This window comes from Aulonocara stuartgranti (genome assembly GCF_965226115.1).
Source record: "Aulonocara stuartgranti genome assembly, chromosome: 6".
NCBI lineage: Eukaryota > Metazoa > Chordata > Actinopteri > Cichliformes > Cichlidae > Aulonocara > Aulonocara stuartgranti.
This window is the reverse complement of record NC_138944.1, coordinates 39,400,991-39,423,159: the sequence shown is the minus strand read 5'-3', so window position 1 is coordinate 39,423,159 and position 22,169 is coordinate 39,400,991. Positions and strand designations below refer to the sequence as shown.

The 22,169-nt window shown below is 41.4% G+C and overlaps 2 long non-coding RNA genes across 2 annotated transcripts in view; one reads left to right on the top strand and one right to left on the bottom strand.

Annotated features, from left to right (window-relative positions):
* LOC309709362 overlaps positions 1-21,790 on the top strand; it is a 121,364-nt gene extending 99,574 nt beyond the window's left edge. The window contains exons 2-3 of the long non-coding RNA XR_014277483.1: positions 20,259-20,370; positions 21,111-21,790. This is a non-coding gene — a long non-coding RNA (uncharacterized lncRNA). The remainder of the gene's footprint in view (positions 1-20,258; positions 20,371-21,110) is intronic.
* On the bottom strand, positions 712-7,458 carry LOC309709013. The gene is made up of 3 exons (XR_014277393.1): positions 7,371-7,458; positions 1,302-1,455; positions 712-887 (listed from the first exon to the last, which is right to left on the bottom strand). It is a non-coding gene; the product is annotated as an uncharacterized lncRNA (long non-coding RNA).
* Positions 21,791-22,169: the final 379 nt, after the last annotated feature.

The following is a 22,169-nucleotide window of genomic DNA, read 5'->3' as shown; positions in this document are numbered from 1 at the left end:
TCGAGAGGATGTGGAGGGTGAAGGTAACGGTCGTCCCCGTGGTAATCGGAGCACTAGGTGCGGTGACTCCCAAGCTAGGCGAGTGGCTCCAGCAGATCCCGGGAACAACATCGGAGATCTCTGTCCAGAAGAGCGCAGTCCTGGGAACAGCTAAGATACTGCGCAGGACCCTCAAGCTCCCAGGCCTCTGGTAGAGGACCCGAGCTTGAAGGATAAACCGCCCGCAGGGGCGTGCTGGGTGTGTATATCTCAAGCTATGTCTGGACAAAAGATCCTCTGGGAACAAGAGGGGAAATGTGTGTGCATTGCACAAGCTTATGTTTGAGGCCGGGGACCTTTTTCAGTAGTTTGGCCCCGTCAAGTTCCAAAAAAAGTTTTTGAAAAGTTCTTCAGCTCCTTCAGATATTCGAGGTTGAGGGCATATATCAGTCCCATCAGCAGTACACATGCCTTTGTTCGGCTTCCACATCCCTCCATCACTTGGTTTCCCTCAATCACAATGGACACATCTGATGGATCCTCCTCAGCCATGATGTTGTGGATCACGATCACCTTCATCTTATTGTCTGTGTAATCCTCACATTCCTACGTGTTAAAAAGAAAGAAACAAAAAGCATACACATGTTTTCTTTTATTTTATTTAAGATGCTTTTTCAATATATTTCAGTTTATCTAAAAAGGGGAGCGGACAGAAGATGAATGGAGAAGGGGAGAACAGGGGATAGGAGAGGACAGGAGAGAAGAACATTAGGATCCCTTGAGTTAATAAGTAATCTGTTATTAATATGACATACCTGGCAGTCATGTAAAAGATCTTCTTGTCTTTCCCCGAGGCAGCTAATGAGGCAGCAGATAAGGAGGTGCCTTTTCTTCTAAATGCTTTGTGTCTGTAGGAAGATACAATTTAGTGAAGAGACTAAGTCAAGTGATTTACTTACATTAAGACTGAATTAAAAACAAAAACGTGGCTGCTGATGTCTATCTCCAGCTTTCAACAGGTGAGAGGCTGGGTACACCCTGGAAAGTCAATCACAAGGCAACATAGAGACAGACAGGATAAACAACCATGCACACACACACTCAAACCTAAGGACAATTTGGAGAGACCAATTTACCTAACAGTCCTGTTTTCTGACTGTGGGAGGAAGCCGGAATACCTGGGGGGAACCCACACATGCACAGGGAGAACATGCAAACCCCATGCATAAAGACCCTGGGCCAGGATTCGAACCCAGGACCTTCTTGCTACCCACTGCAGCCCTCCATAATTACATATTTGTGAAAAAAGTCAAATAACATACATCATTCAAAGTGTCCAGCAGAGGTCTTATCTCGGAACCAACAGCTCCTCCTTTGGCACCCATAAGCTGCAAAAGACCTGGTGTGTACTCATCAAGTTTCAGCATGAATGTCTCCACCAACGAAACTGGTGATGCGTCTGAACTCTTCGATGATCTAAGAAGTAAGGGGACAAAAAAAATGAAATTTTAAATGCCAGACCAGATCTCATAGTTATAACATGAATGTTTTTTTTATTTATCTGTTTTCCTCCTGAAAAATCTCCCTATAGCTGGAGTTCATGATGCTGCTGTGTCCCATTGTTTCCACGCAGTGCGCTCATCTGAGCGGATAATGAAGCAGATACGCGAGCAAAACTGTATCTGCATGACAGAACAAGCGACTACTGCTGCGCACATTTTTAAATACAAGCAAGCATGCTTCAGAGCTTTTCAGAAAGTTCTGGTGCTGCTAAAACAAAGCCGCCAGTTACAGCTGGGAGAAAGCTTTCTGTGAGCTCTCCGCGATGATGAGGAGCTACAGATCAATGGGGAGAGGCAGACAGAAGCAACAGCTGATGTTTAAGAGTTTAAAACACGACTGTTGGGAATGATCTGCCCAATGTTCATAGAATCTCAAAGACATACAGGATTTAAGTTTGTTTACCTGTTTTATGTGTTGACCCAGAAGCAGAGCCACCACAACTTAAGGATTGCCCCTCTCATTTCTCAAAAAAAATCGTCTGACGTCCATTTTCTTTTCCATCAAGGCAGGAAAGTAGTTTGCAAAGACTGTGATTCAACTTCATGGGCTTCATCCTCCTGGGGACGCATTTGTAGACCAATTACTCCACAGCGACGCGCCGAAGGCTGTCCAAATTCGTAGACTCCTCAAAATGTAGCCGACAAATGCGTCCTTCTTTTCTTCAAATTTTAAGGATTGGTTGGGTGTGTCCTTCGTGGCCCACCATATCCCAAGATTCATGGCGCGGCCCAGCCAAACTCCAGTTTCCGGCAATGGCGGCCGCTACTAAGTTTTAAAATTACTCTTTCTGGGTCACAAAATAAACTGTTAACATGTTTTCAGGCGAGAATGTGGGTGTGTAAACTGCAACTATCTGCTCCGTTTATCGAGACATCGCATATTTGCAAAAGTGCTTCGACGTATTCGGAGACGTCTGTTACCCACCAGCTCGATAGATAGCCGAGAGCTCGAGGGTTACTAGAGCCGCCGAGAACGGCACAATCCCAGCACATCATTTTCAGATCACCGCGGTCTTTCGCTACTCTGGTTAAACATAGGTTTATATCCGGCCTACCTAAGCATCTGGCATCCTTGTACAAACGTGGCAGCCCTACTGTTGGGACTGAATGCCCATCCCTAAACCTACTTGTTTAAACTGGATTACTAGCTTTAATACAGATTTTACTTACTGTCATATCATGGTTTTTTTTTGTTTTTTTTAATTTGTTGTTCGTGGTTGTATTTTGCTGGTTTCTGTATTTTAATTTATTAGAATCTATTTTAATCTACTGTTTTGTCTTTTTCTCTTTGTAAGGTGACCTTGGGTTTTAGAAAGGCGCCATGAAATAAAATGTATTATTACATTATTATTATTATTAAGCTTCTATACCTCTAGTAACATCTGCTGTCTTTTTGCTCAGGTCACTGTTAAAAAACACAAGAAGAAGAAAAACAGTGTCAATGAGACTTCTATCAGGATAAATAAATGACATGATAACTAGCAAACCTTCAATATATGTTCTTATTTTCGTCTTACTTTTATCAACAAATTAAGACAAGAAATTTAACTCTGTGTGTGTGTGTGTGTGTGTGTGTGTGTGTGTGTGTGTGTGTGTGTGTGTGTGTGTGTTGGTTGTTTTTTTAACCCTAGAAAATAAAAATGAAGCTAATGAAAAGATTCCTCGTTGTCTGTTATTCATCTAAGTAGCTGGAATTAAAATGCTTTAACTATGATTTAACTATTACTGCTCTTATTGATATTGAATGAACTATGATATTATTATTATTATTATTATTATTATTATTATTATTATTATTATTATTATTATTATTATTATTAAATCATTGCTAATATTATATTATATTATAAAATTAAGTGCTGACATTCCAGTTTGGCTACATATATAAATCCGGTACATAAACAGTACAGCAACAAAGCACAGAGCTCCAGGGATTTATAAATAAATTACTTTTTAAGTGAATCACAATTGTTTGACTTCAACTTTTTAAATCCATTCAATGACCATTCAGTTTATGGTCATTATTATTTCCATGACTGCCCTTCTGCTAATTGGAGGGCTTTGTTTTCATAAAGTGATGATAAACAGACCGGTGATGGAGGTGGTGGGGTGTTACTGACTCATAGATGGGTCACGCTCACTGGACATTTTTCCATTTAAAGAGGCCAATTAGTCCTGCAGACGTGCCTGCTCATCAGAATGCCGATCAGGTCGAAGGCACAAACAAACACACCCAGGACCTTATTATCCTGCTGTACTCTTCAGAAGCCATGAAGCAATTTCTGCCCTTAATGTGACATTTCCGCAAAAAATGTATGCTACAGGCCTTTGTAAATGTTTGTGTACCACTGGGGTAATGATATAGTTGGCTGTACTGACCAAACTCACCAAAATCTGTGTTTTGCTTATGGTACGCAAATTTTTGCACATTGTAATGTTAGTTACAGTGTATTAAGTACTCACAGCCTGCAAATTTTAAAAGAGCAAATAATATTTTTAGTTGGGCTAGAAAGCCAAGTGTTTACTTCCTGGAAAAACACCAAATTTTACACTCCTGCCATAATCCATATAGTTGCAGTTTAATTTCATGACACACTATTCTTAAATTTTTGTACAGTTTCTTCACCGTTTAATAACTGTTAACATTACCAGATATTTTGGTGTAAATGCATTTATATGGACAATAATATTGAAACTGAAACTCTGCTCTTGTGCTTTAATTTATATTATCTTATATTTCTTTAAGTAAAAGAGCCCCATGAATGGACAGGTATATAAATCAACAGATTTTCAGAAGTTGTACATTTCTGTATTGATTTTTTTTTTTATTATTTAACTTAGAAAATATTCAAATACAGAGGGAGCCCAGGAAGCTGAGAGCAAAGTCCTCTATTGGGGTGATACAGTATTATGGGGTCTGATTATTCTAGACCTCGTAAGTGGTCATAAGACTTTTAACCTTCTCCAGGCAGACATTGCAGATTTGCAACAGTTAAGAACTAACAACCTGATTACCCCACATACATATTTTATGAGGTTTTTTTTACTCAGAAGTACCACTGCAGGACTTGGTTGTGCATTAGCAGCAAAAAACTTAATTTGGGCCTGAGAGGGTTAAATTTGATTCTGGATTTAAGAGGAAGACAATGAAATGGGTTAGTAATTATAGCTGGAAGTAGAAAACACAGCTCTGTTAGCTAATATAGTCTAATATAAAGGTGTTTGGACTATGGCAGGAAGTCAGGCTCCCAATTGGGAACATGTAAGCTCTCTACAGAAAGGCAGCAGTTAGGATTTGAAGTAACAGGTTTAATTGCTTAAGCATCAAGCAACCTATAATTTAGCTTCCACTGTGATACAAATTGCCTAAAGTCTGTGCTTCTGTTTTAGTGAGTAAAATTCTATTACTTTACTAGCTTGTTACTTTACACAAACTAGCAAATGTATCTGAGGTGCAACTTTACACTTTATAAATGCCACCTGCTACTGATCCTTGCTAGCTAGTATAACTAGCTAACTTGATAACTTGAGTCTTCATTCTCCCTAATATTATCACCTCCTCTCCAAAAAAAAAACTAACAGCTAACATGGTAGGCCCCAAAACATTAATGCTGAATCTTCAGTACGCAGAGTTAAAAACCTAATGGGGGACTATGCCGATATGCAGTCTGTAGTAAAAACAATGAAAAAATATATTATCAAAATCGAAATAGTGTAAACTATTTGACTTTTTAAAAACAGTTAAATTATGTTTTTCCATATGTGAAATATATCCTCTGCGTGTCTAATAGGGTAAAGTAAGAACGCAGTGAAAGCAGAAACCACATTTAACCACAGTGTGTGCAGACATATATAAGAAATCCACCTGTGTCTCACAATTACTGCCACAATGGATTAATAATGCCTTTTCACACTGAATAGTTGTTAACTCCCCGACATTTCTGCATTGTTTTGGCTTTCGTTTTTTATTTTTTGAAGGTTGCAAGGCTCAGGTAAAAAATGCTATGAATGTGACAAAATAAAGAGGTGAACAACTAAGAGCTGTGTTTACCACACAGTTTTTACCCTACATTTCTCACATCAAAGTACAATTCTGATGTTTTATAAACCACCCTTAAAAAAGTTGGGAGCCAATAAGATAAATTCAGAAACTTATCAGACAGCACAGACTGCATGGCTCTTCACAATATTCATGACATTTGGAAAATTTGGAAATTTAAAATGGCAGCAAATATTTTTATCTTGGTGTTCACAAAAAAAATACACAATCATCATCTCAATGAAGAAAATATCCATAGATTTCATGTCTGACGTTCTGGTCCATCTGGAGAGAAAAAGCAGTGCTTTGGTCCACAGCCATCCACCCATCAACTCAACATCTTTGAGTTTAATCTCAGATTGCTGTGCTATCAGATGTACTAATCAAAGTTTATTTATAACTGCCAGAATTGTGTTGAGTATGGCACTAACATGTGAGCACACCTCTCCTAACCCTGCCTTACAGACAGGGGCGGATCTAGAGAAATTTTCTTAGGGTGGCATGAGGGTGGCAAAGAAATCAAATGGGGTGGCAAAATCAAAGCCTTTTTTCTTTCCAAACACATATGCAGGTGGTTACATATGGTTAAAATAATTCAAATGCAGTAAGTATACACGTTTTTCATATAAATATAGTCTATAACTTAATTATTGTCTGTATATTATTGTCTGTAGCCCACATAATTACACACTTTAGTTACTTAAAACGTGAGTTTTGATCTTATGTACTGTATAGCCTGTATAATAAATAAATATGTAGCCCAACAAGTATAAAATCCAGAAAGCTACACAACATGGGGCGGTTCATTTACAAACACAAGTCTAACTTAAGTTTCACACTGTTTTTTGTTAGAAAACAATCACATTGTTACAGCTTAAATGACACAAAATGTCAGAAATCTGCACTGTCATGAACAAAAATTTAAACCTAATTTTCATGATTTGTTGGATTAACCCACTGAGGTCTGAAATACAACCGGCCATTTTTGACTCCTTTTGAGTTTATGCTTGTAGTTCACCCTCAGATTGTTTCATTTTGTTTTGTTCCCCTTGCCTTGTTTGGTTTCATTCTTTTCAGCTCAACTGAATTTAGTTGTTTTTTTCACTGACATACTGCATTAGGATTACAGATCTGAAATCACAGATTCAGATCTGTGATTTCAGAATACTACTAAGTATTCTGAAATCACTTAGTAGTATTCTTAGTAGAATACTACTAAGAACTTAAAATCCTAGTAGTATTTTGTTACTGTAAAAAAACCACAGACATGTTGAGTAAAATTTTACAACTTGAAATGCAAATATAAAATGTACATTTTGTAAACATATACAACTATTTATCTAAAAATGCAGCCAATACACCTGCCGTTTTTTTCATTTTGTACAACCATTTAAAAATATTACTAAAACTAAAATGAGAGAACAATCAGGTGTTGCAATAAGATGCCCCACAAATGATGTGTGGCAGTAAAAAAAAAGTTTGTCTGCCAAAAGACAGATGAGAACAGCACAGGGATAAACCTGCAGGCCTGACAACAGGAGGTGTATCACTCCGCTGGTTTTCTACTTAGTGACAGTGTTTACGTTGCAAATGTGCCTCTGTGACATTCATTAGTGCCCTCACTGACACACAAAACAAAACGACTACACAACAGAACACACTAAGTATACACACTAAACGTCACAAATCTCCCACATCTAAAAACTCTCTCGCTCTCTCTCATTCGATATCAGTCATGTGATTTGGAGGTGCAGCGTGTCCGTGGACCACAGAGGGTTAATAACACTCACCTTCCTTCCATTTCCAGAGTGTAACATCCACCCACCTGTGCAAAAAGCGAAATTCCCATGGTGCTGTTCAAAATGTGCTCTGGCACAATCATAAACATCACTTGCTACTGAAAACAAGGAAAAAGCCGTCCTGCTATGGGCTGAACCATTTGTTAATGGTGGAGGGGGGAAACACTATGCAATATATTCAGTTTTAGCATTTATATTCACTGTTGACTGTAACTAGGCTCAAACTGTTAATGCTATCTTATTTTAATAAACAACACTGTCATATGGAAAACTGGGGTGGCACTTGGGGTGGCAAGGGATCATTTTAGGGTGGTGCTTGCCACCCTTCTAGATCCGCCCCTGCTTACAGACCATATCGCACTACTCTGTGCTTCTCCACAGCAACCCTGGCTGTCAGCGGTGGCTCATTTAACTTGTAGGACGACATTAGAAAAATACTCGGTCAACTTAACTGTTATTACACAACATTACTGCGACACAGTAAATGCCAAGTCAGTCAACCATAAGATTTACAATGAACAATTTTCTTGTTCTTTGCCTCTCACACCACACCATTATTTACTCATCCAGATTAAAAATATATGTAGCTGTATAACCTTTGAAAGCTTTTATCCTGGCAGAAGTGTAAGGTGAGCAATTCCCTACTAGATATACATAGATGTCACTGAACTGCTGCTCTGGGAGAGACATCGCCACATTTGGGAATTGAAATTTGGGGGTGGCTGTAGTTCAGGCGGTAGTGTAGGTTCTCTGTAGTGTAGGTTCTCATATTGCTGCGGGTGGTGGCGAATGGGTGAATGCACAACCCATTGAGTAAAGTGCTTTGAGTGCTCAGAAGAGTAGAAAAGTGCTATTTAAAAACCAGTCCATTTACCAAATAAAGCTGCTAGACTTTTGCTCCCAAAAAGTCATAGTTTCTCTTCATGTCTTTGCTTTTGCTCAATGCTGTCCTCGTTACAGCACATTTCTTCAATAACCATTTTGGATGTATACTATAGTCTAAGTTCTCATAATGCTGCCGATGCATCCATCGGAGTGTGAATATAGTTAGAAAGCACTAAGACTGGGTGAATGTGACATGTTGTATAGAGCGCTTTGAGTACTCCGCAAGAGTAGAAAAGCGCTAAATAAGAATCAATCCATTTACCATTCATAATGCAAATCAGAAGAAATTATGGTGAAAAACAGAGTAATGTTCGGAATAGAAATAGTACAAATAATGTGTGTCGTAAGTTGTAACTTACCCTTTCCTCTCTCCAATATTCATATCATCCCGACAAAGACCTTGTCCTTTGTTTCTAAGGGAGGGGGTACGTGAATTACTACAGCCTCTGTGATGTGTAAATAGCCTTCCCATTAGGACAATGTGATTAGAAGCCCCTCATTAGCATTTCTTCTTATTGTCAACTCTAACAATGGACACAAACAAAACATTAACATGGAAATCGGGAAAATGTACCTCATTAGTTTTCTCTATTCGAGCCCATTTCTGCATTAGTCTTGGAAATCAGAGAAAAGAAGATAACAGCATTGTTGTCATGTTGATATGTTAACAAGAAAAGTAAATGATGAAACATCTAAATGCTAACACTGCTGCTTACCATCCTGAAGTTTTTAGGTCTCATCTAGAAGTAAGAAAGAAAGTAAGAAAGAAAAAAGTAGATAAACTCTCTAAATCACCAATATCGCAACTGGCAAAAGGTTAAAAGTGAGGGTTAAATAGAAGTTAAATACAAGTTATTTTGTTTTGGTCTGTTTCATCAGCTGTTTTATCACCTTCTTCCTGTCCACCTACTCCACTAACCATCACACGGACCTATTACTAATTGTGCATTTTCCTAGGAGCCAATAAACATAATTCATAAAGCACTGAGCAAGAACTACACTGATTATACACAAGGTGCTTCCACAGGCTACAAAACGTATCTGTCCAATTGGCTATTAGCCAAAACAGTAAGACTGGATTAATGATTAAATGCAGAGTGATGTATGTACAGACCATCTCTTCACTCATATACTTTCAGGGAATTAAAAGTTTTAAGCCTAATCTAAAAAACAGAGAATGTCTGTCTCTAGCAGAACATTCAGACTTCAATGAGCACATTAAAAAATATTCAGGACTGCTTTCCTTAATTTGTGCAATATCTCTAAAATTTAAAACATCCTGTCTCATGGTGATCCTGCAAAAAATAGTTCATGCAGTTATTGCTTCTAGGTTGGACTATGAACATTATTATCAGGTTGTCTTAAAAAATTATTTGAAAAGCCTTCAGTTCATCCAAAGTGATGCAACAAGAGTACTGAAGGGTGCTAGAAAGTGAGAGCATATTTTGCCTATATTGGCTTCTCTTCATTAGCTTCCAGGATCGAATTTAAAATCCTTCCCATAATAAACATCCATCCATTCGCTTCCGCTTATCCTTTTCAGGCTCGCGGGGGGCGCTGGAGCCTATCCCAGCTGTCATAGGGCGAAAGGCGGGGTACATAATAAACATGTTCGTGAAAAATCTGACCCCATCTTATCTTAAAGACCTTGTGGTACCATATCACTATCACTTAATAGTGGTTTCTAGGGTATTTAAAAGTGTAAATATATACAGTAATAAGATGGTGTGTGTGTGCGTGCGTGCGTGTGTGTGTGCGTGTGTGTGTGTGTGTGTGTAGAGAGAGAGAGAGAGAGAGAGAGAGAGCGAGATCTCTGCTGTTGTTCCCGGGATATGCTGGAGCCACTCGCCTAGCTTGGGAGTCACTGCACCTAGTGCTCCAATTACCACCGGGACGACTGTTACCTTCACCCTCCACATCCTCTCGAGCTCTTCTCTGAGCCCTTGGTATTTCTCCAGCTTATCGTGTTCCTTCTTCCTGATATTGCTGTCATTCGGAACCGCTACATCGATCACTACGGCCGTCTTCTTCTGTTTGTCTACCACCACTATGTCCGGTTGGTTAGCCACCACCATTTTGTCCGTCTGTATCTGGAAGTCCCACAGGATCTTAGCTCAGTCATTTTCCACCACCCTAGGGGGCATCTCCCATTTTGACAATGGGACTTCCAGGTTATACTCGGCACAGATGTTTCTGTATGCTACTTCCAGCCACTTTGTTCCACGTATGCCCTGCCAGCTAGCATCTTGCACCCTGCTGTGATGTGCTGGATTGTCTCAGGGGCATCTTTACACAACCTGCACCTGGGGCCTTGCCTGGTGTGATAGACCCCAGCCTCTATGGATCTTGTGCTCAGAGCTTGTTCCTGTGCTGCCATGATTAGTGCCTCTGTGCTGTCTTTCAGTCCAGCTTTGTCCAGCCACTGGTAGGATTTCTGAATGTCAGCCACCTCCTCTATCTGCTGGTGGTACATACCGTGCAGGGGCATTACCGTTCAGCTCACTCCTTAGGACTTGCCTGACCCTCTGCAGGTGGTTGCAGGCATCTTAGCGAACTCTTCATGGTCCCCATTTGCCTGTGGGATCCCCAGGTACTTGTAGCTGTCCTCTATGTCTGCAATGTTGCCTTCTGGTAGATCGATCCCCTCAGTTCTGACTACCTTCCCTCTCTTCGTTATCATCCGACTACACTTCTCCCGTCCGAACGTCATTCCATGTTGTATATGCTGGTGGTGTGGAGCAGTGAATCGATCTCGTTCACTCTTGGCATACAGCTTGATGTCATCCATGTACAGGAGGTGGCTGACAACTGCTCCATTCCGTAGTCGGTATCCGTAGCCAGTCTTGTTAATGATCTCACAGAGGGGGTTCAGGCCTATGAAGAACAGCAGTGGGGACAGAGCATCTCCTTGGTAGATCCCCAGTTGATGGTGACTTTTGCTATGGGCTTGAGGTTGGCCTCTAGTGTTTTTTCTGCCACATCCCCATTAAGTTCCTGATGAAGGCTCTTAGGGTCCTGTTGATCTGTATAGTTCTAGGCACTTCAGGATACAGGTGTTTGACACTGAGTCATAGGCCTTCTTGTAATCAATCCAGGCAGTGCACAGGTTGGTTAGCCTAGTCTTGCAGCCTTGGGCAACTACTCGGTCTACCACTAGCTGGTGTTTTGCGCCTCTGATATTTTCTGTGCCCCACTCATAATAATAATAATGGATTGCATTTAAATAGCGCTTTTACAATTCCACTATTCATTCACTCTCACATTCACACACTGGTGGAGGCAAGCTACAGTTGTAGCCGCAGCTGCCCTGGGGCAGACTGACAGAAGCGAGGCTGCCATATCGCACCATCGGCTCCTCTGGCCAACACCAGTAGGCGGTAGGTGACGTGTCTTGCCCAAGGACACAACGACCAGGACAGAGAGCCCAAGGATCGAACCGGCAACCTTCCGGTTACAGCCACGGTCGCCCTCATGTGCTGAGTGGGACACTCATATGCTTGTTCATCTTAGTGTAGATCAGCTTGTTCTCGGTAATGGTATCGTCCATAATGCTGCATTCACATCATCTAGCACATAGGTGTCAAACTCTGGCCGGCGGGCCAAATTTGGCCCGCAGCCTAATTACATTTGGCCCGCGAGGCCATACCAAATTACTATTAGAGCTGGCCCGCCGGTCTTAATTCAAATTCAAATTCAAAATTTTATTTGTCACGTATACAGTCATACACAATACGATATGTAGTGAAATGCTTGGACAACTGCTCGTGACGTAAAAAAAAAAAAAAGGAAAAGGCTATGAATAAGATAGGAAATAAATATGAAAAAGTTAAAAAGGGTAAATTTAACTAGGAAGGAATAAAATATAAATTAAGGTTAAAAATGAAATAACTGTACAACACAAATTAGAATGAAGGGTAAATTTAACTGGGAAAGAATAAGATAAAATATATAAATTAAAGTTGAAAATAAAATAACTGTACAACAAAATACACAATATAGAACTATATAAGAATGTATGAAGAAATCTAAATATAAATAAATATATACACAATAACAGCAGCTGTACAAGTATTAACGGGAAATGAAGAATATAGTGACCAGTGTTATCCAAAAACAATGTCCAGAATGTCCAGTGTGTGTGTAAGAACCATATGTGTGGGTCAGTACTGTGTGGTGGTGTGATTGAGAGACCGTATCGCCTGCGGGAAGAAGCTCCTCCTCAGTCTCTCTGTGTTGGTCTTCAGGGAGCGGAATCGCTTTCCTGACCTCAACAGAGAGAACAGTCTGTTGTTGGGATGGCTGAGGTCCTTCACGATCTTCCTGGCCTTGGTCCAGCACCGCCTGCTGTAGATCGAGTGCAGGTCAGGGAGCTCGGAGCGGATGGTGCGCTCAGCTGACCGCACAACCCTCTGTAGAGCTCGTCTGTCCTGCATGGTGCTGTTCCCGAACCAGGTTAAGATGTTTCCCGTCAGGATGCTCTCTATGGTGCACGAGTAAAAGTTCCTGAGCACCTTGGAGGGCAGTTGGAAGTCTCTCAAGCGTCTGAGGTGGTAGAGACGCTGTCGGACCTTTTTCACCACGGTGTTGATGTGACAGGACCATGACAGGTCCTGCATGATGTGAACTCCGAGGTATTTGAAGCTGTCCACTCTCTCCACTGGGCACTCGTTGATGACGGGGGTCTGGTAGTCCCTCTCCTGCTTAGTGCTGAAGTCCACTATCAGCTCCTTTGTCTTACTGACGTTTAGAAGGAGGTTGTTCCTCTGGCACCAGTTCTCCAGATTCCTAATCTCCTTCAGGTAGGCTGTCTCGTTGTTATCAGAGATCAGGCCCACCACGACGGTGTCGTCAGCAAACTTGATGATGGTGGTGGAGCTGGTAGTGGCCACACAGTCATATGTGTACAAAGAGTACAGCAGGGGGCTCAGAACACACCCCTGGGGGGCTCCAGTGCTGAGAGTGGTGGAGGCTGAGACATGTCCGCCCATCCTTACTGCCTGTGGTCTGCCAGTTAGGAAGTTGGAGATCCACTGACACATAGATGAGCTGAGTCCCAGATGCTCCAGCTTGGTGGTGAGTGTGGAGGGAATTATGGTGTTAAATGCAGAGCTGTAGTCTATGAAGAGCATTTTAACATAATTCCCCCTTCTAGTGTCCAAGTGAGTGAGTGATCTGTGGAGGAGATGAGAGATGGCATCGTCTGTGGAACGATTTGGACGGTAAGCGAACTGTAGTGGGTCCAGTGTGTCTGGTAGTGAAGAAATGATGAAGTCTCTGACCAGGCGTTCAAAGCACTTCATCACTACTGAGGTGAGGGCTACAGGGCGATAGTCATTGAGAGAAGCAGGGTGGGGTTTCTTCGGGACAGGAACAATGATGGACTCTTTGAAGCATGTGGGGATCACCGACTAAAGAGATGTTGAATATCTCAGTGAACACAGGAGCTAGCTGGTATGCGCAGTCTCTTAGGATACGACCTGGGAAGCCGTCTGGTCCTGCTGCTTTCCTGGTGTTCACTCTCTTGAAGGCTCTCCTTACTTCATGCTCGGAGATGACGAGCACGTTTCCGGTGCTGGCAGTATCTTCCTGTCTGCAGCCGTTAGCGCCGCTAACACTAGCATTGTTGGAGTCCTTAGCTGCAGCCTCGAAGCGAGCATAGAAAGTGTTCAGCTCGTCTGCCAGAGTCACGGCCGCGTTCGTCATACCGGTTGTTGGTGCTTTATAGTCCGTTATTGTCCTTAGTCCCCGCCACAGGCTCCTAGAGTCACTCTGTTGGAGTTGTGACTCTAGTTTCCTCCCGTAGCGCTGCTTCGCCTCTTTCACCGCCCTCCGCACGTTATATGACGCGGCTTTGTACGGGTCCATGTCCCCCGTCGTGAGTCCCGTGTTGTAGGCAGCGGTGCGGGATCTCAGAGCGTCGCGGATGGTTTTATCCACCCACGGCTTCTGGTTGGGAAACGTTGTGATAGTCTTTGTCTCCACGGTATCAGCCGCTAGTTTCCCGATGAATCCCACAACCGCTTCCGTAAACACGTTGACATCATCATCGGAGCTGTTTCTGAACATGCCCCAGTCTGCGTGATCGAGTGCGTCCTTTAACGCGGCCACCGATTGATCCGTCCAGCGCGCGATCTTCCTCTGAACTGGAACTTCCTGTTTTAGCCTTTGTTTGTATTTTGGCATGAGGAAGATGGTGGCGTGATCGGATTTGCCAAACGGAGGGCGGGATTGTGCCTTGTAGCCGTCCTTGACCGTAGTGTAGCAGTGGTCCAGTGTCCTTTCACCCCTGGTGGGGCAGGTGATGTGTTGATAAAAGTTTGGCGCTGCGCGTTTGAGGTTGGCACTATTAAAGTCCCCCGTCACAATAAGCGCAGCGTCCCGGTGTTGTGTCTGGTGCTGTGCGAGTGCCTCATGCAGCTCGCTTAAGGTGGTGACCGTGTCCGCTTGTGGTGGAATATAAACGGCACTTACAATGGCCGATGTAAATTCCCGAGGTAGATAAAAAGGACGACACATGATGGACAGTAGTTCCAGATTTGGTGTGCAGGAGCGTGTGAGAGGAACAACGTTCGCACTGTTGCACCAGTTGTTGTTCACCATTAAACACACGCCGCCTCCCCTTGACTTCCCCGAGTCCCGTGTCCTGTCCATGCGGTGAACCGAGAAGAACTCGGCCGGCTGGATGGCGTGGTCCGGCACCGCTGGGTTCAGCCATGTCTCGGTGAAGCAGAGGAGATTGCAGTCCCGAATGTCTCTCTGGAACTTTATCCTGGCCCTGAGGTCGTCAAGCTTGTTCTCCAGTGACTGGAGATTGGCGAGCAGGATGCTAGGCAGAGGTGTGCGGTGTGCACGAGCTCTCAGCCTGTTCCTGACGCCGGCTCGCTTCCCCAGAGGTGTGGACTCGAGTCACATGACTTGGACTCGAGTCAAACTCGAGTCATTAATTTTATGACTTTAGACTTGACTTGAAAAAATGTTCTAAGACTTGTGACTTGACTTGGACTTTTACACCAATGACCTGGGACTTGAATTGGACTTGAACCGATTTACTTGAAAAGACTTGATATTTCACCCCAAATATAAAATTCAACATGCATATTATATAGAGATTGAAAATGTGACGTCATTCAGGGGTAAAACCGCAAAGGATTCTGGGAACTCGTGGCAAGAGGTACTAGCGCATGCAGGCTTTCAATTGAAATCAGTCACACAGCGATAAAAAGAAACACAAAAATGTCAAGAAGCTGTTGTATTATTAACTGCAATAGCCGGGCGCATGACAGCCACGGGAAGCCGACGGGTAAAGAGATCGGTTGTTATCGGATTACGTCGTTGAAGAGACCTCACCGGCGCCATCTTAAATCCTAAGTATGGTATGGTATGTGTGGTGGTACAGTGCACAATGAAGTGAGACAGTGCTCCTCTAAGACCGTGGTGCTACATATAACAGACAAACAACACAGGACCACATAAAGTGCAATCGGCAAAAACTGCAAAAACAGTGCAACACCAGACAGAACAGAATGACACAGGACAGTACAGACACAACAGATCCTTTCGTGATCTGCATACTGAATTCTTTAGCATTGTCTATCAATGCCATTTTGTGAGAGAACTGAATGTAGTCAACCCTTTTTATACTTTTTAACTATTATTTGTTGTTCCTGGAGTAAAAGTAGAATGGTTAGGGAGAGCCTTCAGTTTTCAGGCCCCTCTTCTGTAGAACCAGCTTCCAGTTTGGATTCAGGAGACAGACACTATCTCTACTTTCAAGATTAGGCTTCAAACTTTCCTTTTTGCTAAAGCATGTAGTTAGGGCTGGATCAGGTGACCCTGAATCCTCCCTTAGTTATGCTGCAATAGGCACAGGCTGCTGGGGGACTCCCATGATGCATTGAGTTTTTCCATTTCAATCACCTTTTTCACTCACTATGTGTTAATAGACCTCTCTGCATTAAACCATACTTGTTATTAATCTCTGTCTCTCTTCCACGGCATGTCTTATATCCTGTCTTCTTTCTCTCACCCCAACCGGTCGCAGCAGATGGCCCCGCCCCTCCCTGAGCCTGGTTCCGTCTGAGGTTTCTTCCTGTTAAAAGAGAGTTTTTCCTTCCCACTGTCGCCAAAGTGCTTGCTCATAGGGGGTTGGGTTTTTTCTCTCTTTTATTGTAGGGTCTAGCTTACAATACAAAGCGCCTTGAGGCGACTGTTGCTGTGATTTGGCGCTGTATAAATAAAATAGTGCTTACTTGATATTATATAGTTATACTGAGCAGGACTTTTGTTCCCAATATTCTTTTGTAATTTTAACACTTTACTAACTGCCTTACAATACAAAGCACCTTGAGGCAACTGTTGTTGTGATTTGGCGTTATATAAGTAAAATTGAATTGAAATTGAATTGAATTATTTCAAATGCGGCTTGTTCATAATTAGCTCTGCACTATAAATTACTATGGCAATGTCAGAAGAGAACCACCTGCCTAACATTAAAGATAAGTGGTTAGATACTTGTATTTTTGGTCCTTGTACTAAAAAGCATGGGCTTTTTAGTAATGGTCTCCACAACAGATAAGGCGCCCATAAATAATGCATCTTACAACCAATCAACTAAGTCTAAATTTGACTAATGTGAGATAATGGCAGGAGGTGAGGAGAGTAACACATATTAGTGTGCATCCTACAGTGTAGCTTGAATTGTGTGCAATAGCTAACTTCGTGTAGCATTCAAAAACTTTTTGAGCTCAAGCACTTGTTTTAAAAGTATATTGATTTAAATGTAACTTTATATGTATACTGACCAGAGATGGGCAGTAACGCGTTACTTGTAACACGTTACTGTAATCCGATTACTTTTTTCAAGAAACGAGTAAAGTAAGGGATTACTATTGCAAAAACGGTAATTAGATTACCGTTACTTTCCCGTAGGAATGCTGCGTTACTGCGTTACTAAAACCGTGATTTTTTGCGAGAATGTCTCATAACAGTGACGTAAGCAAGTGCGACGTTTGTGACAACAGCTGTGTGCAGATCAACAGTGGATAATATATCGATTGTGGGAGAGAGTATGAGCGTGCAGCGTTTAAAGCGTGGAAGTACTGACCTTACTTTAAGTTTGATTCCATAAAAAGTGACAAAAACATTAGTGTCCGTTGTGCGTGGGAAGAAAACTTCTTTTTACAGCGAAAAAAACCCTAAACTTCCGAGCAAGCACCGAGTGCACAACGACGTAATGGGAAATTCACAGAGAAACTCGCGGATTCTTCCACTGACCGCTGCACACCTGCACCAGGGTAAACCTCCGCCTACCCCACTCCTGCTTTACAGGTGAAAATAGAGCAAAAGGACCACTAGTCTTTGATTTTATTTATTTTCTGCTGTGTTTTACTTGCATCTATTTGAAAGAGTGAGTGTAAACACACACAAAAAAAATTATGTGCTGGAATGTGTAGAAAATAAGTTTAAATATTAAACAAATTTCTTCCAGTCAGAGAATGTTTCATATAATTAAATTTTTACTTCATGCATAAAGTTAAAAGGTTAAAACTAATAAAACAAGTTTTAAAAAGAGACTTTTCCATTTGATTACATTTTGTATGATGGATTATGTAGAAAAAGTAGAATTGGGCTGAAAGATCTATCGCTTTATCACCTATTCAGGTTGTAAATCGTGTTTTTAAAAGGTAACTAAGTAACTAAGTAATTAATTACTTTTGAAAATAAGTAATCAGTAAAGCAATGGGATTACTTTTTGGGGGAAGTAATCAGTAATTAGTTACTGATTACTCTTTTCAAGTAACTTGACCAACACTGATACTGACATCTGATCAATGATCTAGGCATTTATAATTGGTATTGAAATGCTTGTTGTTTTCTGGACAAGAAACAAAATAACAAATATTTGTTAACACCAGACGCAAAGTTTTTGCCTGTCACATTTACATATGTGCTATTCTAATTTTTACTGCTTGATGTGAATAAAGGAGAATAGATGTCCACACATGTTAAAACAATTTTGAGCAAAGTTCCCTTGATGCTGGGTTGTGAAAGCCTACCAACAAACAGAAATTTTATTGTTTATGAGTAGCCTGAGCTGAGTCCACTTCACTTTTAAAAAGTGATGTGGAAAACATGAAAAAAAAGAAGAGAGCTTTGTATTCTCATATCTAAAGCCACTTTAAAGAATCACCAGTTTTCTAACAAGCGTTCTTTGGAATATGGAAGGATTCTAGAATATTCCAAGAAAAACCAGAAACGTTTGTCGGAGTTGGTGTGACAAACCAACACGTTCTCATTCCCAACTCGTCAAATGTGTGACGCATGGTCAGGCTCCCTCTGCTTCACTTATCAACGCGCAGGGTACCCCCCTCGCGTCGAGAATTGACGTGGTGGGTCCTCTCATTGAATACTATAGAGCTCCTTAAACGTTGTTTATTGACAACAAGAGATTTCCGCGGAAGAGCCTGTTGTCCGTATATTTATACATTTCCAAAATCACATTGTAGTGACGTATACAGAACACACTATATTATATAATGTAAACAACTACCTGAGAAACAGCAGATACAGCAGATATATTAATTATAGGCTACTACTTTTGTATCGGTTATTGCATTTATGGAGGGAGTGGTGTATGCTGGGTAATGGCACAGCTAGCGACTGGGTGACTTTATTCACCCACTTCGGCTGTTATCAGTCCATACAATGGGCGTTATTAGCACAAATCAGTCCCATAGATATGGACCATCTCCTGCTAGATTGTTCAGAAGGTTGTTATCATCCATCCAGATGGAGGATCACTAACAGGAGCGTGGAAGACTCCAGAATCCACTCTGGCTGAAATCCGGTGGATATGCAGTGTGTACAGATAAGACCGTTTAAACGGACAGCATTTATAGAATGACTATTAAAAGTCAGCGAGTGTCAATAATGTTAATGTGGTCATGTTAGTAATACACCGAGTGCTAATATAGCAGCTTTAAGATGCATTTGTAGATGTTATTACGTGTTTTACCGTCTTTATGGTGCTAGCTTAAAGTTACGGTGTAAACGTTAGCTTATATTGGAGTAAAGCTGTTACTGTTTAAACGATGTTAGCACAGAAATATTAGCTTCTGTCATGACTGATGAAGTTACTAGTTAATAAAGTTTCTAGTAAAGTGTTTAATCGCAGCCACAGATTGACAGCAAATATCTCGATTAGCTTCAGTGCATCTGTAATAAATATGTGCAAGTTTCAGTGCTTCGTTTAAACTGTATGATACTTATACTGACCCAGGGTCAGTGTAAAATACAATCCTAGCTGTGTGAACAAAGCCTGGCTCCTTTAATCCTGCATGACAAACCTCAGGATGCAGGTTATTATTACTCTTTCCTGATGACACACCTGTCACACCTGAGAGTCAGCTAGAAACTTAGTGACGTGGACATCATGCAAAGACTGCCAGACTCTGTAATACTGCAAATGATCAGTGACTCAGGTTATCACTAAACTTTAAACAGTACCTCTGTGTCTCTGTGTGCTGAACATTTAGGATTGAGTCAGGCTGCATTGACTGTGGGACTTTTCTGTGTTAAAAACAGGTTGATGACGGCTCAGAAACATTTGAAGATTAAAATTTAGCATTATGGCTGCTGGTGGTTTGTAAAGCCTCTACTCAGCTGTATTTTTGTTACTAATTTATGTTTGTTGTTGTTTAACACAGATTTCAGAAGAGCAAAGATGAGCACTGTTGCTTAATCCTTAATAGTTTAACTGGATTTGAAATAAAAAAATTCCAGATTCTTCTTCCACAGAAGTTTCATTTGTCAGTGTGGGTCTGCTGAGATACCTGAAGAACTCGTTTCATTCATTCTCCACATGATGTTCATTTACAGAAATGTTTCACAGGAACTGATTTCTCCCAAAGGGTGAACTAGTGTGTTTCCATAGATTACCTCTGTATGAATGTACTTCTTAAATGAAGGCAAGTGCTTGTCTTTTTTGTTCCTCAGGTACAGTACGTGATATCAAGGGCAGGCGGTCAACACTGGGGGAAGACAAGAAGCAGACGTACTTCCAAGAAGGAGCTGCAGTGAGGACACAGCCAGGTCACTGAGGTCAGAGGTCAGAATCTGAAACAGCTCAGGTTTATATTCTAGGGGTTATTAAAAAAATCGAAATGTATTTATAAAGAAACCTTTAAATAATAGTCATAATTATGATTATTATTAGAAATATCAAACATTTAAGTGGATTTTCTGTTACACATATTGTGTTAGCCCTGCGATAAACTGGCAGCCTGTCTTTGTCCTGTATCAGCTGGGATAGGCTTCATCCTCCCGCGACCTTGAATTGGATACATGACTTGTATTGAATTGTATTCCAATTATGTAATCTGATCATTTACAAATTCAAGGTATCTAATCAAAATGTAAGTAATAGTTATAAAATCGGAAAGCAGAAATAAGTGTGACATGAATGTAACTGTGTGAGCTGACATAGACGACAGCTACAGTACATGCAGTCTGAAAAACCTTTGTTGTCAAGTTTGCAGGTCTATCAGCACGAGACATTCTTACATAGAAGAGACGTTAAAGTCTCTAACTCAGTGAAGCATTATTGGTCCCGTCTGTTTGGATAAATATAGTAAGTGTATGTGCATTTATTGACACATTTTCTTAGGTGCTTATCCAGTTCAGGATCACAGTGGAGCTGCAGCTGGATATGTTCACTAAATAAACCTTACAAAAGTTAACAATAAACCTGCATCCCTGTACGTTGTTGTCCACAGGATGAGAAAATCAAACTGGAAGACTGTGGAACATGTTAATAAATGTTTGTGTTTATCCCTGTGTCTTTCACAGGAGGCGCTGAAAGGTTTCCCTAATAGTTCCTGGTGAATCAAAGCAGAACCATAAAGGTTGCTGGACTGCATGATGGCCTTACCCCTGAGCAGTCATCCTGTTACAGGAGGAACCAGTTAGAAGCTGTTTTCAAAGTAGTTGAGCAGATTTGATCTCAAGTAAGCGATTAACTGTTTGTTCATTTGTTCTGCCACTTAAAGAGCATTTAAGGACGTCTTTTGATTGTCAGTTGAATTAATTCTACTGGCTCTCATGGTCATTTGTGATTATGGACCTTACACAGAACCAGCTTTACCTCCAATCAGCTTTGCACACTGTTAGACCTCTGAGTTACAGCCACATATAAAACAAGGGTGTCTACAGACAAAAGCATGGATGTCCCAAGGGTTCCTCGGTGTTATTTCAGAAACATACACACACAGACACACACACTCACAGCAAACACAGTTTACCGGTGACATCACTTCATTTCCTCCATCAACAACCTCTCCAGTATCATCAAAGGCTTTTGTTGTCTCCGCCTCCCCTGCTCTCTCTTCTGGGAGACGGTTGGGGAATTTCCCAGCTCTCCTCTTTGCTGCTGGCTGGGGTTAATAGGTGTTCAACCCTCCTATTATCCAGTGGCGCTTGTGAATTACCAACTGAGTGATGTTTACTACTGATATCATATATATGTTAATGTGTACGCTTAATTGGAGGGGAGGGCCTGTGAGAGGGAGGGCGTGGGGTTGCGATCAAGTGTAAAATTGATTTGTGAGGCTCATATTTGATCAAGGGCAAGGTCTGGAGCTGCAGGCAGGGGTCCAGTGCCACAATTCTGTCCTTTTATTGAAAAAATATACTCTGTCACTCTGTTCTTCAGTATTGGTGTGGAATTGATTGGTTTCCACTTTATAATAGCAGATTTTTTTTGTCAAGTAGGTTGGAAGGATTATCTACTTTCACTTTGCTTAATTAAGCAGACTTCCATAAGTTAGAGCAGGAATTCCTGGGACAAATTCTTTGAATTACAGCAAAGCACTAACGATAGTTATTGGAGAGCTGATAGACATCAGTTTA